The 12,935-nt window shown below is 40.6% G+C and overlaps 1 long non-coding RNA gene across 1 annotated transcript; it reads right to left on the bottom strand.

The window, feature by feature from the left end:
- Nucleotides 1-1,152: 1,152 nt before the first annotated feature.
- Nucleotides 1,153-12,232, bottom strand: LOC134474936 (uncharacterized). The gene is made up of 2 exons (XR_010045868.1): nt 12,093-12,232; nt 1,153-9,655 (listed from the first exon to the last, which is right to left on the bottom strand). It is a non-coding gene; the product is annotated as an uncharacterized LOC134474936 (long non-coding RNA).
- Nucleotides 12,233-12,935: the final 703 nt, after the last annotated feature.

Below are 12,935 nucleotides of genomic sequence, written 5' to 3' on the forward strand. Positions count from 1 at the left end.
TCATATCCCTTTCTTTCATGTAGTTTTCAGCTCAGTTTTCTCTATACTCTTATCACTTACTCAGACCTCTGATTCCCATTTTTAGTTGCCATCTCCTGGGCATCCCAGCTCAATCTCTTTAATTATCCTCAGGTTGGGTTTAGACCCATCCCCTTGCCTATCAGTTGTGATGTAGTGTCTGAGGCATCAAGCCACAGGAAAATCAACTTCTTGAAAGGTGGAACCAACTCCTTTTCCAGGTCTGGGTCAACTATACAGCCAGACAGCATGCTCTGGTACCCAGATAGGCTGTTCAATGTCCTCTGGAAAGACACAAGCATACCCTTAACCTCAAATTAGCACATAGCTGGCTCCTACCATTGTCCAAAATGAAGATCTTTCCAAAGGGTACTTCCTAGCTTCTTTTCCTTTACCTAGTTCCATTCCTAGTAAGATTTAAAAAGTTAACTGTATATACTGCCAAGAATGTCTATTATGAGGTGTGAAATTTTATAGGGAAGGATTCCTCTGATTTTTTTGTAGTTGAGCTTTTAGCATGTAGTGAGCACATCCAACAATTCCGTGACCTTGAGCATTATAAGGAATTCCTATGGTAAGGGAAATATGAAATATTTTACAAAATGTTTTGGAGGCAGCACTTCTATAAGTTGGGCCATTGTCAGTCTTAAGTGCCTGCAGCAGTCAAGGGCACTAACAGCATCAAGGCGATGACTATTTTATGTTTAGCTGCTTCACCAGTGTGGGCAGAAGCAAAAATAAATCCTGAGGAAGTATCTACTGAAATGTGGACCCAGTGTAAATAGCCAAACTCAGGAATGTGAATTACATTCACTTGCCGGAGATGATTAAGATGTAAGCATTGGAGATTAACCCCCATAGGTAGTGTTAAACAATTTGTTAAGACTATTCCTAGGTTAAAAGGAAATGTCTGTGCGAGGTAGAAGCATCCTGATGGAAGGTAGCATGGGAGGCAGAAGCCTGTTGAATGGTGTCTGAGGGAGCAACAGTGACAGTAGCCAGCAATCTCTATTGTTGCATTTCCCTGGCAATTGGTAATGAGAACATAAATGACCAATGAAACAGGGGGCATGGCATGACTGAATTGCAAATTGGAAAATGTGACATAAAAGAAAAAGATCATTTTGGCCAGTGTGTGTTGTGCCAATTTTATTTTACTTTTTATTTTATGTCAAAGATAATAAAACCCAACAAACAAAATGGAATAAATCCAGTCAAAACCAAGCAGTGAAATTGGTACAGAACTTCAAACCAGGACAATAGGAAAACAACAGTTGCTACAATAGTACATCTTGTTATTTTCACAATAGTTGTCCATTCCATCAGATATAGCAAAATCAAGCCCAAACAAAACAGAATAAAAACAATCAAAACAGAATATTGAATAAAGCAAAACAATCAGAACAAAACAGTGAGAACAATATTGGACTTCAAAAACAAGATACAAAGAAATCTCCCATATTTTCTACACTGCACACTGTTATCCTCCCTATAGATGCTCAGACCACTGGCCCCAGGATTGCAAAGTCAACCAAACAATACAAGCACTCAGCTACTCCTTGTACTTCAGTTGCCACCAATTCCATTTGTCCTCCAAACCAGATTGTTGCTTACCAGGGTGGGGGATGGGAGTGTGAGTCTCAGCCCGTGTGCCAGTAGGCTCAGCAGAGGTGTTGACTTTTCTCCTTCTGGGCCCCACATGGCTTGCACAGCTCACTAAAAAGGCTGGTTAGTTGGCTTGTGGGTTGGCTTCTCTCAGTTCCAGCCTGTAGTGGCAATTTTGACATGGCTCATCACACCACAAACATAACATCCATCTGAAAAGAGGTTAATTGGAATGGATATAAAATCTTGCAAGGCCCATTAAAAAGCCTATAATCTGGCTTTTGGGGAAGAAGAAACTAAAACCATGTATCCTTTATTTGGGTACCCAGGGCTGCTTCCAACTCTGTAGCTCCCACCCTGCTGCCTCAGGACTACAGGTGATCTCCCATGGTAGCAACAGTTGTAATGGCTTATCGTCCTGAGGGGAAGACTGCTGCCCCTAAGCCTCACAGTTTGGCACCGATGTTTTGGTGTTGATGGACAGGAGGGAATCAGTGCCTGCCACACTGTCAGGATGGGCTCCAGCCCAGGCTGGGTTTGCTCATGCCCCACTTCCTAGAGGACACTACAGTCATTGCCTCTGCAGTCATGGCTGCCTTTTTTTTTTTAATATGGTGTGGGATCAAACTCACAACCCCACTTTTGCAAGGCAGGCGCTTATGCCACTGAGCTAAATGCTCAGCTATGGCTGCCTTAAAAAAAAAAAAAACTTTTTTCTCCTACAATTTGGGCTGGTATGGCTCCTGGGGTCTAAACTGAGTGGGGCACACAAAGGGCCTGAGACCCTGAATAAGTCTGCCTAGGGCCAGAGCAAAGGGCCCTCTCTCTGCTTGGCCCATGCCCCTTAATGGTATTGTGCTGCACTGAGCTGGCTGTGTAAGTACCCTGATCTGTATACAAATCAACAACATTTCCTTCCACAATAAATAATCTCCCAAACTCAAATATGCTTTAGCTATTTTTTCCAATCATTTGGGTTATAATATGTAGTCATAGGAGCTCTATTAAACCGAAAGTAAAAGGGCCCATGGGGCCATAGATAATGGCAGCTTATTTTAACTCTTTTTAATGTCTTAAAGTGCATAGCTTCATGAAGATGTATTATTTGGGGCCTTGGAGTTCAGTAACAGAGTAGATATGCTGAAATCCCTCCATGGGCGCCTTTTCACATTGGGCTGCTCTAGCAGCATTTGCAAGGGAGGAAGATGAAAATTTCAACCTGTGATGCAGCAAAATTTCTCTGAACTGAAAAGGGAGAATTATATGCTTGTGGTTCAGTTAAGGTTATCAATTTTACCTTGGGTGGCTATAAAACCAAAGCCTAAGTGAAACACTCTAATGGGGAAAGGCCTTTCTTGTCCCCCACAGCTCCTTCCCTATATGATTGAGCAAAGCAAGAGGGCCTAAGCTGGTGGGGATAAGGCTGTTGCCCCACAATCTTTTTTCTGCTCAGGACTTAGTTTTAAAATAGTGCTCTGAGCCAAAATCCTCGATGGTCATCTCCATGAGTGTATGACCATGAAGACACTCCCTAATCCAAGTCCACAGAAAAAAGTGAATACAGAAATAACAGTACAACAAGCCTCTCTATTTACAAATTGTTATAACTCAGGCCCCGGTATAAAATCCAAGAAAGCAAGAGACCGACAATTTAGGTAGCAAAGGCTTTATTTCCAGGCTTGGCGACGAGTCTCCAGGAGCTAATTTGGAGACTGTGTGCTAGAGACTGAAGGGAGGACTTTAAAAAGAAGCTGGAGGAAAAGGGGTGGGGGGAGAAACAAAGAAACCTGCAGAGCCATAAACTTGTTGACCCGAATCTGGAAACTGTATTGTTGTCCACTTAGCTCTGACAATCTCGGGAGTTCCTGGTGTTTCTCATATTACTCCCATCCTACAGACTGACATTAGCTCAGAGTGGCACATCTGCAGCAATATTTGGAGAAGAAAGTGGAGAGTTAATTATCCCAGGACAGCTCATTTTCACTAGTGGGTGCAAAGGTTTCAAGAGTTACCAGAAGCTGAAACTTAAGTTTTACAAAGATCTGATATCTAATTCATTTGATGCATACAGAACAAAAGGAAAGCACCGATTGGGGTTTGGGCCATAGTATTTCCCGGTAATTTCTATGAAGCTACACAATTCTTAAAATTGGGGCAGGCTCATTTTATGACAGATCATTACCAGGTTGGGAAGAGGTCACCAGAAACCCAAATTCTTTATGGCCTAGCCTAGATAGATAAGTAAGGGGAGAAGGCGCCTTTCTGGGAAGGGAATCAAGGTCAGGTAAAGGGTTAAACTCATACGCAAATCTCTCTGCACACAAGCAAGTTACTTCAAACAAGTGTAAATTAGTGGGCCATCCCAGTTTTCTTTAGCTCTTTAGTGGAGAATAGAGGCGCCTAACAGTGATAAACAACCCTTGTTAGCTTGTTTTAGTACAATTTCTGTAGTTTGTAGAGGGCAACAATGGTTAACATATCAATTATGTGAGATTCTTGCAATTCTTTACAGAGGAGAGTATTGCCAAACATATCAATTAGGTCACTTAACATATCAGTTAGGGAAAATGGATAAAAAAACACATTTAGTAAGCCACGTTGTAGGTTTGCTATAATACACATGTAAGGAAGCTATTTTCTTGGAGGAAATAGTATCATCCCGTGTTTTAAACCTGATGAAATCAGTATCAATATACCTCTTTCCTCTATGCTCTCTTGAGCCTGTTTTTGTTCATACACACTCTTTCAGAGGTGTTCCATTACCCGCTATTTCTTCATACTCCAAGTCCATGTTCAGACACCAATATGCCACATTCAGTGCAGCTCTCAAAATTCTTGGAGTGAAGGGTGATAGAGGATTAAGAAATAAAGACAAGAATCAGGAAACAGAAAGCTGAGATCAGGTGGAGCCTTCTCTCTGGATGAGTGAAAGGAACTGCTCAATGACTGTAGCACATTTATTTATACATTCAGCAGGTTGATGTCAGGGGCATCCCTCCATGTAGCAACCTGTCTGGATTGCTTCCAGTTCTCTGTGTTCTTGGAGCTGGAACAGTTTTTGTTATTGTTGACCTTAGGTGTTCCACATATGTGAATGATCTCCAGGTTTAGCTGTTCTCCACAATAACCTTATAACAACATGGTCACTTCTTCATAGGAAATTTGCATTATAAGAGATATGCTAAAGTACTTTGGGTTCATCCAAGATTCAGAGAGTTCATTAAGTACCAGGAGGTTTCCCAATATTGTCTTAGGATCTAGGAGTATTTGAAAAGTTAATTTGAAAAAATTTCTCTTATTGTATGGTCTTGCAATAATATGCTACTTCTTGAGTTTTCTTTTTAAAATTGTTTTCCTTTCAACTGACACATAATATTTATAGAGTACAATGTGATATTTCAATCTATACATTGTAAGCAATGCAATAAAAACAATTAACTTAGGGCTGGGGATTATCTCAGCACTTTAAGCACCTGCCTGGCAAGTGCAATTGGATGAGTACTTACTTTGTGTGAGTATGTATGTATTTCAATATATTCTTTTAGATATTTGAAAACACACATCATTATTTACTACAGTCAGTATTTGGTGCAATAGATAAAAGCTGAGACTTTGTATCTTTTGATTAGCATCTTCCCTTCCTCCATCTTTCCCTTGCAAACCCCATCCCTTAGTAATCATCTTTCTACTCTGTTCTCCTAATGAGAATTAAGTATTTCAAATTCCATGTATAAATGAAATCATACAGCATTGTCTTTCTGTGCCTGGCTTATTTCACTTATATGGTGTATTCTTTAGCCAACAATCTGTAATCCCATCATTCCATTGAATAAATTTTCCTATCTATATAGGTAGTTAAGAACACTCTATTGTGTTTCACTAGTTTGTTCATGCACCAATCCAATTTTATATTAATTATGAAAACCATGTATGTTTAGATATGAGCTGGGACAAGTCAGTTGTTGTTACTGAAAATAAACAATTCTTGATCATTTATTATTTTATATAAATTTTAGAATCAACCCACAAATTCCTTGAACTATCTTACTAGACTGTAGTTCATCTATAGGTTTTCTGAAAAGATAATCTAAGAAAATACTGAGTATTTCTTCACCTTGCACTAACCTAAAATTGAAATGGATCAAATATCTAAATATTAAAACAGAAACACTGTATCAGCTGGATAATAGAATAGATGGAACCCACGAAGACACTGGTGTAGGCAAACACTTTGTGAATAAAACCGTGATCACACAGAAAATTTTAGAAAGAAGCAACAGCTGGGATCTCATCTCATTATAAAGCTTTGCACAGCAAAAGAAACCACCAATAGAGTGAAAAGACAACCCACAGAGTGAGAAAAATTTTTCCAGTTGTTCCTCAGACAAAGGACTAATATCTAGAATATAAAAAGAACTAACAAAACCAGATTTCTCCAAATCTAAAGACACAATAAAAAATGGGCATCTGCAATGAATGGACATGTCTCAGTTGAATATCAAACAATATTCAACATAACTCTTTATTCGAGAGATGCAAATTAAAACAATGCTGATTCCATTTCACTCCAGAAAGAATGGTTGTTATCAAGATATCAACCAACACCAAATGCTGTTGGGGCAGTGGAGAGAAACTCTTGTCCTCTGTTGGTGAGAGTATTAACCACTGTGGAAATCAGTGTGGATATTTCTCAAAATTCCTAGAATCAGAGGTTTCATTTGATCCAGCTATTTTTCTTCTTGGTATCTTCCCAAAAGAATTAAAAACATCATACTACAGTAATAAATGCACACCCATGTTTATAGCAGCAAGTCTATAACAACTAAGTCTTGAAAACAGCCCCAGTGCCCATCAATAGATGAATGGATACAGAAGATGTCTATTTTTAAAAATACAATGGAGTACTACTCTGCCATAAACAAAGATAAACTTGAGACATTTCTGGATAAATGGATGCACTTGACACCATAGTATTTAGTGAAATAAATTAGACACACATTTAAATATTGAATTGTTATATATTTTGATCCTTAAAGAGTAAATAAGGACCAAAATGTATAACAAATACTGGGAAAGAGGAAGTAAAATGTTTAGCTGGGAAGGTGAATGGGGGGGTGAATTGAAGAGAAAAATGGAAACAAAGCTTTTGTAAATAAGGAGAGGAAGAGGGACTGAAGGGAGAGGAGGGGGTGGGGGGAAAAGAATTAAGATATATTGGTCCAGGGGATATAGCTTATCTCTCTACTTTCATTAACAGATGTATGATTTTTCAGCAAAACTTTACCATACCCTTTTAAAATATTTAATAACTCATTTTTTGTGAAACTTATATGAAATGTTGTGAATATGCACTTCTTTTCTCTTTATTTTGTCCTAAAATCTCCTTTTCAGGATTTTTTCTTTCTTTTCATCTAACTCCTAGTTTAGGATGTTTAGTATACGATTGAATCAAAAAGGTGGTAACAACCATCTTTCCTTTATAACTGTTAAAGAAATCCTTCTCATACATTACTCATAAGTCTTAGCTTTGTGGAGGGCCATTTATATAGTAATAGTCTTCTGTTGCTGAAATTGCTTTTTACAAATTGTATAAAGTGTTAAAATTTAACCAATGATTTTTTCAGTTTTTATTGCCAGATGTATATTTATTCCCTGCTATAATGCAGAAAGTATTTAGTTCATAGCTTTTGCAATATTCAATCATTTTAGCAATTTAGATGTAATTTGCATTTTGTCACTTGCCATTTTGAAGTATTTTGTTATTTTGCCAGATAGGTTCATGAGTAAATTTGGCTGGAAATTTTCTTTCCTAATGGCTCTTGCTTGTTTTTGTTATCAAAGTTATTGCTCTTACGTTATGTGTTGGCCATTGCAGTCCCTTCTTCTTTTCCCTAGAAGTGTTTGTATACCCTCATGATTACATTTTTTCTTGGATTTTTAGTTGTTTATTTGTGAAAATATTTACCTTATGCTTTCTTAGTTTTGCTTTTGCATTTTTTGAGAAGGGAAAAGAAACTTTTAAAATACACACATTGTTTAAAATCATGAATATTTCAGTATTTCCATTTCCCATGAATTTGTTTTTCTGCAAAACTGCTTATCTCTTCAAAGCTTTTAATTCATCAGCATTATTATCATTTAAAAAACTGCACTATGTCTCAGCACATCCACTTTCTCACTTTTATTAATATCTTTTATGATTCTGTTCTGTTGCTTTATATGCAAATTTTTTACCAGCTAAGTGTATGACTACCCAAACTAATTATTACTTGCTATTTGCTTTGCATAATTTTTCTTACTTTTGTGTTCAGGATGCATATTTCCTTGTGACTTAAGGAAGACTTTTAGAATTACATTATTAAGTCCAATCTAGAATATTTTATTTTATATTTAATAACTTACATTTAATATTTAAATTTTATCTTGATAACCCACTAGATTGTAACTTAGAAACATGTTCTGCTCTTCTAATGGTTACCATTATAATTTTATATTCAGTATGTTTTATTTTGAATGATACACATTCACCATTTTCCACCAAATCTTGTGCTTATTGTTGGTCCTACTTTCAATCTTTGTTTGCTTAACTACATTATTTTAATTATGTTCTCCTTTAAAACCTGGGAGTTTCCTAACTTCAGAATAATATTTCACTTGAATAAACAATAACAATCAAATTTATTTAAAGTCAGAAAATTGAGGCTTTAATTTAACCATTTTCCTGTTGATTTCAAAAGATCTGCTATTAATTTACCTATTATTTGCTATAGGTTTTCTTTCCATATAAAGCATGACTGCCACTAATACAGTCTCTTTGCTTTGACATTCTGATTTGTAAAGGTGTTACCTGACTTTTATATACTCTGCTTTGAGTGTATGAAGCCTCACCTGAGGATTCATTTTTTAATTATTGAAGCAGGACTGGACTAGTTTTGACAAAAGAATGTACAGACTACAAAACCAGAATTAATGACTGCTGGCCTTTCACAGAAAAAATTTGTCACCATCTAAACTATATTTTACTTTTATATTGTTACTTTTACATATATGCCATATTTAGACAACTATGAGTTCCTTCTCCACTGATTCTTGAGCATTACATGTTTATCCTTCTTGGAGTTAAAAGATAGCTTTAACAGGTTTTGTTTGGCTTTACTTTTGTTTTATTTTTGGCAATGCTAGAGATCCAACTCAGGAGTTGTAGATTACTGAAGCAGTATACATCACCAGCACTATAGTTTTTAATGCTAAACAGGGGAAACCTTCTTCAAATGGCTAGAAAGCACAGACTTTGGAGCTCTCCCCACCACCTAGGCTTTAAGTGCCTCAACAGAGCAGCTGAACTCATCCTCCATGGGGGACGTTAGGATGGATGGGAGATTGAAATTCGTATGTAGTATTCGGGGCTTCCCAATTGATTATGAAACTTCCTCCTTCTCCCTTTTCAGGGCTGGGTGTGGTATTTCAGTTTATGGCCAGATAGCTCAGCTATCTAGGACTCTCTGAGATGCCATCTGTTGAATCTCTCAACTTCCTCTGCTTTGTGCAGGCAAAGATTTCTGTCATGTCATCCAGAGTTGCCTATCTCACTATCTATCTGCTATGCCCCAATTTCAGACCAAGGTTTGAAGGTCCTTCCGTTCTGATCAAGAACTCTCCTGTGGCAAATAGCTTGGGTGCTGTGTGGCTTTTTAACATTTTCTGTATATAACACTATCATGTATTAGGCATGGTGAATACTGTATATCATAAATGTACATGCTACACAGAAAGTATAAACAGTTTAGTTTCATGAAAAATACATGGCTTAGTGACATAAGAGAGCAAGACAGTATAGGTTAACAAATGGATAGGTAGGAGATTTAGCTCAGTGGCATAAGTACCTGCCTTGCAAGCATGCAGTCGTGAGTTTGAACCCTGGTACCAAAAATAAAACCAAAAAAACCCCACAAAAACTCAACCTCAAAAAATGAGTAGGTAGCCATTGAATTAAAATACATGTATGAAGCTTCCAGGAGTCAGGAACGATGTCCTAGAACAAAAGATGAAATAAACATGGTATCACCTTTAAGGTGTTCACAATCCATCTTGCAATTTCCCTTCTTCTGTGGCTTACATATCACCTTACAAAACCTGGTGGGGTTGGTCTTTATTTGCATTATTAGTACTATTGCTGTTTTTGAGACAAAGTCTTGCCACATAGTTCAGGCTGGCCTTGAACTTGCAGCAATCCTCCTGCCTCAGCCTGCCAAGTGCTGGCATTACAGATGTGCACCACCCTTCCAACGTTATTTTCATTTTTATAGAAATGAAAACAGAAGGTTTTTAATTCCAAAATCTTTAAGGCTAGAGTTTTCCTTTCCAACTATATCAGTATTCCTCAAAAAATTTCCCCTCTTACTCTTGCATAGGACAAACACTCTTCAAATGTTGGAAGAAGCTTAAAATCTACTATTATCTTGAGAATTCATGTTTACTTCTTACTGAGTCAAACTAAATGTGAGAAAACGAAGACCATTTGAAGTCTGTGAGGGCTCTTAGCACAGGGACTCCTCATCAGAGGGGACAGACACATCACTGCACTCTGGCCTTTACTTAGGCACTCTGGGCTTGGTTTAAATTTTCAACTATAAATTTGGGTAACTTCATTGTCCCCAATCCACCCTCAAGCTTCTTCGTGGCTTTTCACCCCTATCAGGTGGGAGACTGAACACAGGGCCTCATACATGCTAGGAAAGCGCTCCTCCAATTAGCTATACATCCCAGACCTTTTTATTTTGAGACAGAGTCTGGCTATTCTGTTCAGGCTGGCCTAGAATTTGGAATCTTCTTGGCCTCAGCCTTGCAGAGCATTGATACTGTACTAAAGCACTCACTCTACTCACAACTGCTGAGTAGTGGGGGTTGACCCTTTCCTTCCTGAAAGGAAGTTTTATTTTGGTGGTACCACGTGGGAGCCCTGTTATTATAGATGGGACCCAAGAAGGCCCAACAGGGTTCCTGGCAGCACCAATGCTAGAAGGGCATCTCAGGTTGCAGCTCAACCGAGCCCTCTTCTGGCTACTGGGGCAAGGTGGCTGTTTACTAAACAAGGGCAACAAAAGGTGCACTTGGGAAGCCAGCCTGTGTGACACCCAGTTGTAAACTTTTTAAAAGACATCTTGGTTCTCAATGTCTTTTCCTTAAGGACTTTAGCAGATCTCCGTCATTCCTTCAGTGAGTTGTCAGCAGTCTAAGGGTGTTACTTGCCCTTGTTGGACAACGTGAAGCCACTGTTCTCTCCTGGCAGGACAAAATATTAGAGCCAGGGGGAATTTGTGACTTTTCCACCTCTTTACTTCCTTGTGTTCTCCACGGACACAGAGTTGACAAACACATTCATGACTTTCTATGTAATCCTAGTTATACCACAGGCTGTGGAATTAAACTTGCAGGATTCTGATCTTCCATCTCACATTTAGTAACACTGTAACCATTCAGCCACTCTAAATCTCATCTGTAAAACAGGAAGTGTAATATTATCTAAGTTATACAATTTTATGAAAATATAACTGATAATATATGGAAAGTGCTAGCCTAGAGTTCTGAAAGTGTTCCACAAGTACTAGCTATTTTTATTCTTCTTCCAAGCTAATGTCTACTGTACAGCAGGTCTATTGATTAGGTCCAGAAAAAATAGTCTTTTCATAGGACACCAAGGCATATATATATTTTGAATTTTAGTACCAGCTGTAGTTTTATAAAGTGGCCAAGCTAATCATGACCTTGGGCTATAAAAAAGGAACTTATGATATCCATGCAATGAGGATCTGAAGTGCATGGAACGTAAAAGGCTTGGACCCTCATAAGTTTGCACACTATTGTTCTCCCTCACCTTCCACCTGCTAAAGTGCAAGCACACAGAGAGAGCCTGTGAACCAGGACACAAGCACAGGTCAATGGCAGGTAATTGTATGGAACAGGAAAGTCCAGGCAGACTCACTGCTCATGAGGAATCTGAAAGGTGGCAGAATTTCACAGCTCAAAGCCCATGCACAGCCAGAAAGTGACCAGAAATGCAGACAGGTATAAGCCTGACCAAGGCTGTCAAGAAACCTAAAGCCAATAAGAGTGGTTGGGCAGCTGTTCACAGAGTGCAAGAAGCCTTGGTTGCCATCTTCTATGCCTGCAGACCAGCCTCACCTAGGAAGGCCAATTCTGCTCCTAAAGGGAACAGAGTCGTTTGTCGCGGGTGGTCATACTCTCAAGAGGCTTATGAGTGTGTGTGTGTGTGTGACCATCAGCGTCCTGGTTCTAACTGGCACCTTGCTGGCTGTCTTCAGCTTTCTTGTTGCATTTCACGTTTCTTTCAGCGGTGGGCTAGCATGTGGCAAGAGGAACTGTATGTAGAGCCTGGGCTGGTGGGAACAGTGCATATAAGAGGGAAGCTACTGGAGGGGCTTGGTGGGGATAAAGAAGAGAGTGAATACCTGGAGCCCGGCAGATGAAGTTGTACATTGGTGAGGGTGAAGATAGTGGATGCACTCATGCAGAGGGTGAATGGAGAGGATACGAGTAGGGGGGATGGAGGAAGATGACCTCGCATGGAACACGGTGGAGAGATGCATGTGTGGCGTCAGAGAGACGATGCGCTGGTGTGCATGGTGGCTGAAGGTGCATGGGTGGGGGACGAGAAAGATAAACTCGCGTGAAGGTAGGCGGAGAGACGCGTGGGTCGGGGCACGGAGGATGCGCGCCCATGGAGGGCAGCTGAAAGGTGCACCGGGTCGGACAAACGCGCCTGGAGGGCGGGGCACAGGACGCAGAGGGCGCAGAGTGGATGCGCTAGTGCGCCGGAAGCCCTATGGAGACCGCGCTGATTGGCGCCCGCTCTCACAGGCGATGACGAGGGCTGGGATTGGACAGCCTCGGTGGGGCAGATCCGGAGGGGTCTAAGCGCCCGGCTGAGGGGATCCGACCCAGGTTCCACTGCCGAGCCTCTACGGCCAGCTGTGTCGTGGTCGGCTCCTGATGCTCCACCCGGGCGGTCCCGGTCCTCACCTGCCCGCCTGCCCGCCAGGCACGGGCGGAAACAACCCGCCCCGGGGGGAAGGGCGACCCCGCTTCCTCTTGCTTCGCCGCCGCGGAGACCCCAGAGCCGCTCCACGCCGCAAGCCGTTACCCGGCGTCTCCGCCCCTCACGCAGCCCCGCCGCCGCCGTCCGCCCGCGGGCGCGTCCTCGCCGTCCCCGCCGTCCCGGGCCGCACTGCGGCTGCGCACAGGTCGCGCCCGGCAGCGATGGCTGAAGAGCCGACCGCGGCAGTCTGACGCCG

Source organism: Cavia porcellus, unplaced genomic scaffold (assembly GCF_034190915.1).
Source record: "Cavia porcellus strain 051 isolate PalLab524CR breed Dunkin Hartley unplaced genomic scaffold, mCavPor4.1 scaffold_45, whole genome shotgun sequence".
Classification (NCBI taxonomy): Eukaryota; Metazoa; Chordata; class Mammalia; order Rodentia; family Caviidae; genus Cavia; species Cavia porcellus.